This window comes from Henckelia pumila, chromosome 1 (assembly GCF_033568475.1).
Source record: "Henckelia pumila isolate YLH828 chromosome 1, ASM3356847v2, whole genome shotgun sequence".
Lineage (NCBI taxonomy): Eukaryota > Viridiplantae > Streptophyta > Magnoliopsida > Lamiales > Gesneriaceae > Henckelia > Henckelia pumila.
This window is the reverse complement of record NC_133120.1, coordinates 125,591,622-125,597,831: the sequence shown is the minus strand read 5'-3', so window position 1 is coordinate 125,597,831 and position 6,210 is coordinate 125,591,622. Positions and strand designations below refer to the sequence as shown.

At 38.6% G+C, this 6,210-nt stretch overlaps 2 pseudogenes; both read right to left on the bottom strand.

The window, feature by feature from the left end:
• Positions 1–1,183: 1,183 nt before the first annotated feature.
• On the bottom strand, positions 1,184–1,866 carry LOC140873952 (probable pectinesterase/pectinesterase inhibitor 51; annotated as a pseudogene).
• Positions 1,867–2,005: 139 nt separating this feature from the next.
• LOC140873951 (probable pectinesterase/pectinesterase inhibitor 51) lies at positions 2,006–4,041 on the bottom strand (annotated as a pseudogene).
• Between the last annotated feature and the right edge of the window lie 2,169 nt (positions 4,042–6,210).

Below are 6,210 nucleotides of genomic sequence, written 5' to 3'. Positions count from 1 at the left end.
ATATGTAATCCCTCTAAGGGGTGAGGTCATTTGTCGGTTATTCTTACCCACCGCGTCAGGGCCATAACATAGCATAGTTCGGAAATTCCCTTTCCACTCTTAATTTGAGTCATAACAGTGCCAAAACATACTTATAACAAATCTTATCAAGAATAAGAATTACATAGCAAAATTCGAAAGAATATCATGAACAATCGAAATTTTAAATCATACATAATATTTTAAAACATAAGCCCACTTACCGTAGATATGTACAAAAATCAATAACCTTGCAAAGCCTGGACCGAATCTTAAGAAGCAAAACTCTCGAAATTCAGATTCTACTTTTCGAAAATTGGCAGATTGTTGGATTGGCCTTCAAACACTATCACTTCACGATTCCCAATACAAATCCACGTGTAATGAAGAAAGGTAAGACTCAAAATAAAATCCTTGACTTTCAAACTATATAGGTAAAGGGGGACAAAATATTGACTCAAGGTGGCAGCTTTTACTCTCGTAAACAAGGAAAGAAGATGGGTAGATTTCTAAGAAAATTTTCAGCCTTGCTTCGAAAACATGGAGAGAAAAATAGCAGATTTCTGAACGTAAAAATTATGAAACTTGAGTCTGTATTTATAGGCACTCAAAAGAATTGATGATAGACTAAGATACTGATAATCAAAGTTTAAATGAAAATTATATCTCTCAAGATTTTATTTCATCTATATCTTGATTACTTACCTTATTTGCATACTAATTCTCTCAAATTAATAAAATCTGAATATATACTCTATCTCCAAAATTATCTCGGAATATATAATTATACCATGAATTAAAATATAAATTCTAAAAATCCGGGGTTTCACAATGGTTGTTTCTTGAATTATTTTCTAAGCTCTTGAGTTCTTGTTATCTTCACATGCATCTATGAAATTTTACTTGATATTAAAACTCATGCACTGGAAAAAATTCTCTTAACTATATTACTATAAAAATAATATAGCTTCACTAATCATACTTCAATATCCGTATGATCGTATGATCCAAATTAAGTTTACTCTGATCCAACTTCATTCAATTACCCAGAATGAATTTGTTCTTTTTTCGGCTTCTCAACAGTTTCAACTAATTTTTGTATCCAAATTTCAAAGTAAGTATATTTCAAGCATAGTTCAGCACTATATTCTAGAGGCTTTGTTGATCAAGAAGACGACGCAGGAATCCACTGATCCCCTTGAATGAAACTCTGGAGCGAGTACGAATCTACATGCTTGGACGAAATTATACTACTCCAATTAACACGTTTCGATGTATCGGATCAAGTCCCTGTATTCTCAAACTCCCCATAATACAGCGTATTCAACGCGAAATCGCCACTCCAAGGCATCCATCCATCAACTGCGATGAGAGCCTCCAGCTGACATCGGATGAACACCGTCCTGGAATACTCCTTCCATGGCCTGCTTAGGTATAATTCTTGTGCACACTGGGTTTACTGTAGTACAAAGCCATTTATGCATCGGTGCCATTGATGACACAGTTCTTGAAAATGAAGCCCGTGGACTGACCGGGGTCGATCCTGCCATGCGCCGTTACAGCATTGTTCTCGCCTTTTTCGGGGTAGAGTTGCCGGGGGGCGACCAGGATGAGGCAGTCTTGGAAGAATGCAGCTGATTGTCCGAATATGAAGTCGATGTTGCCTTGGATACGACATGATTTGAAGTATTGGCGAAGTGAGTGTGCGTAGAGGGTGTCTTGATTGCCGATGAATTCACAGTTTTTGAGGATGGAGAGGTCGCTGTCCGATCGGAATGCTACTGCTTGATGAGCATTAGGACCTGCTGTGTTTTGGATTGTGAGATTAGCTGCCATGAATCCATCGCCCAGAATTCATGAATGCATATCCATTAGATGCATGATTAGAAGAAGGTATTCATACTGTTTTTCAATGAATACTGATGTGACATCATATATTACTCATACTCAACAAAAACATAGATCTACATTCTAGAGGCTTTGTTGATCAAGAAGACGATGCAGGAATCCACTGATCCCCTTGAATGAAACTCTGGAGCGAGTACGAATCTACATGCTTGGCCGAAATTATACTACTCCAATTAACACGTTTTGATGTATCGGATCAAGTCCCTGTATTCTCAAACTCCCCATAGTACAACGTATTCAACGCGAAATCTCCACTCCAAGGCATCCATCCATCCACCGCGATGAGAGCCTCCAGCTGACATCGGATGAACACCGTCCTGGAATACTCCTTCCATGGCCTGCCTAGGTATAATTCTTGTGCACACTGGGTTTACTGTAGTACAAAGCCATTTATGCATCAGTGCCATTGATGACACAGTTCTGGAAAATGATGCCCGTGGACTGACCGGGGTCGATCCTGCCATGCGCCGTTACAGCATTGTTCTCGCCTTTTTCGGGGTAGAGTTGCCGGGGGGCGACCAGGATGAGGCAGTCTTGGAAGAATGCAGCTGATTGTCCGAATATGAAGTCGATGTTGCCTTGGATGCGACATGATTTGAAGTATTGGCGAAGTGAGTGTGCGTAGAGGGTGTCTTGATTGCCGATGAATTCGCAGTTTTCGAGGATGGAGAGGTCGTTGTCCGATCGGAATGCTACTGCTTGATGAGCATTAGGACCTGCTGTGTTTTGGATTGTGAGATTAGCTGCCATGAATCCATCGCCCAAAATTCCTGAATGCATATCCATTAGATGCATGATTAGAAGAAGTTATTCATACTGTTTTTCAATGAATACTGATGTGACATCATATATTACTCATACTCAACAAAAACATAGAAGTACTTACTAAAAGTTCTCCCAAACACTACTTTATTAACATATCAGTGCTCGGATTTCAAATTAGAACTAAAATATTTTCACAAATTTTGCTATACTTTATTTTTTTTAAAAAATTATGATACTTATTTCAAGATTAAATAACAACACCAACTAATTAAATCTTAAAATAGAATAAATATTTTTATTTTGTCTCAATAAAAAAACAAAAATATTTAAATCAAGGGCATGTGACCTCAGACTTACCAATGGTGGCGGATTCATAGGTGGTCATCCCTGGCTGGCCTACATTCATGGAACCTGAAATGACCGTTTTGCCCATCCCATCTCCGACGAACACCACGTTCTTCTTCTCCAATGGAACCCGAACCGTCTCCATGTAAACCCCTTCCTTGATCCATATCACGAACCGTTTGCCCGACCCGGAGTCATCAAGTACCGCATTCACCGCATCCTGAACCATTTTTAGTCACACGAGCCGCCGCCGCCACCCTTGCATACCGTCACATCCACCTTCAGCCCAGGCGGCACTCCGCCAACAAAACCGGAGCCCGTGGATCCAGACCCGGTTACCCAGAACCCGTCTCGCTCCGTCTTAGGCGGAGACCAAGACTCCATTTGGTCCCCGAAAGCGTCATAATTCGCGAGCATTGCCAGCGCATTGCTGGTGGACATGATCAACGAAGAATTCAAGAACTCCATGGTGGGCTGGACCAGGGTCGTGTCGGTGTCATTGGCGCATAGCTTGATCCCCGACCAGCATCCGTACTGGTACGCCAAAGCCGCGCTAACCCATGCACGCGCGTCCTTAAAATAATCGGCAAAATTTATATGTTTTGATACTCATTTTATATTTCGAATCGATTTATTATCAATTATTCATGGTTATCAACCAAAACAAACAATTAAAACTGGCCAAGTAATTTGAAGATTGTTCTAATGTCGGAAATAATCGCATATGAAGTTGCTAAGGGCATCCAACGGATGCGCATGATCAATGTCAGGCTTGGCAAAGCTTGAGAAATAGTTAACCTATGATCTGCAAGTAAAATTTTATATGTTGACTTCTATATCAAAAGAACTATAGAGATGATTCGAAGAAAAGATGGATGTTGTTGACATTCATCTGCACATGGAAGAGTTGTATAGTGCACAACCTCATTCGATGAAACCAACAAGAAGTCCACTAAATCCGACAAAACTGAACAAATCTATTTCCACTGAAAAGCATATAGACATCATAAGAAATATCTAATCTGAATATTCAAATTTTTTTGTCATTTAAGCATATATTATCTAATATATATATATATATATATAATATAATATAATTCTAATATATATTAAAAAGTGTGAGTTTAATTGTTAAATGTCCACTTTGTCCTTTGTGAACATTAAAATGGTTAGAGTTTAGGTGTGAATTTAATAATATTAAAATGGTGAGAGAGTTTATGTGAGGATCCGGGCGCTAATCTCTCAAATCAAAACATTTAATCCAAGTTCATGAATTAAAACCAAGCAATCAAGCAAGTAAAGGCCTAAAAATTTTTAATTTTTTTTAAAATGGTTGCGCCGCGCGCGCGCGAGGCTCGCCTCTCGCGCGAGGGCAGGCCAACGGGCCAGTAGCCCTGCAGGTTGGCTCCCGCGCGCGCGAGCTGCATGCTCGCCCGAGCGTGGGCCAATCGTCCAGAAAAATAAATGCAGCACTTGGTTGCTGTTGTCCAAGCCTTTCCAAGACTTTTTGAACATCTAACAAGTTATGCCAATGCTAACATAATCCTATCCAAAAGAATACGAACATGTTCATGCCAACTCCTCTAAGATAATATCAAAGCTAATGGCATAAATAATACAAGCATCTTCATAACCAAGAGAGCATGATACTACAACAAGATAAGTTCCATTTCTTCATATAAACCAACTCAAGTTTACAAGTAGAATCTACAAAAGTGACTCAACTAAATTTCAAATGTAGTAACAACATAAACATCTAGATTAAAGTCTAGTCTCAAGCCTTTAATACAACCTCAAAACATGAAAGGATAAACTAAACCAATGAATTCAACATATCAACATTGGATTCCAAATCTAACATGCTTGACATTACAAAAGAACATAACTTCTTCTATCACCCGAGTCTCCACTCTAATCTCTCAATCTCTCGCTTCCATGTCAAGTCTGACTCGCTTAGTCTTCAACCTGATGCAATACACACATACAAGCAAAACAACAGCCGGATAACTCCGGTGAGAATAAGTCTCAGTATGAAAGACATTTATATAAATCAAGTAGATATAACTCAAACAAGTAATCTACTATCAAAATCATCATTTCCTTATACCCTTACCGGTTGAATATCCTTCAAAGAAAATTCATTCAATAACATAAAGACCCAAAGACAAGTTGATGGTTAAAGTGTTAAATATAGATCACTTGATATATGCAAGAATTATAAACAAGAGGAGTGAGACATGGTTTGATGTTTACGCTGGAAAGAAGTCAAGTCCAAGTGGCTATTGGACTCTTATTAATTGGATCAAGAACCGGCCCAAGCATATTAGAGAGATAGGCCCACTTAGTTTGTTGTATCTTTGCATCTGTAAACATGGATAAATAAGAAAGGGGATATACGATCCATATAGAATGCCTGTATCTTCTTCTTTGGAAAAACTCTCTGTAATTCTTTCTTACTTAATTCTAATAAACTTGTTCGGAGTTCTGGGAGTGGACGTAGGCAATCTATTTCCGAACCACTATAAACAAGCTGTGTTCTTATTCTTGATGATTGCTTCTATTTTGTTTAGATCTTCGTTTGGGTGATTCGCCTCTAAAATAATTGAGATATTCTTGAATACGATTGAAATTGAATTATCTTAACAAACTGGTATCAGAGCCTGGTTCGATCCTGGGAATCGAAGAAATCAAGAATGGGGATCACAAAAGTAGAGATTGAAAGATTCGACGGGAAGACAGATTTTTCAATCTGGAGAAAGAGGATGAGAGCCATTTTGGTGCAAATGAAAGTGGCTAAAGCTCTTGAAGGAGAAGGGAAGTTATCATCAACGCTAACCACTGAACAGAAGTCGAAAATGCTTGAACAGGCGTACAGTATAATAATCTTGAATTTGAGCGATCGGGTTTTGAGGGAAACCGATAAAGAAACGACAGCTGCTGGTGTATGGCTAAAATTCGAACAATTGTACATGACTAACACTCTGTACAATCGAGTTCATCTGAAGGGGAAACTATTTGGGTTTAAAATGTCAGAAGAGAAATCTATTGAAGAAAAATTGGATGAGTTTAATAAGATTATTATTGGTCTCGAGAACCTCAGTATTGAAATTGAGGATGAAGATAAAGCAATTTTGATCTTGAACTCTCTGCCAAAATCATATACAATCTTTGTGG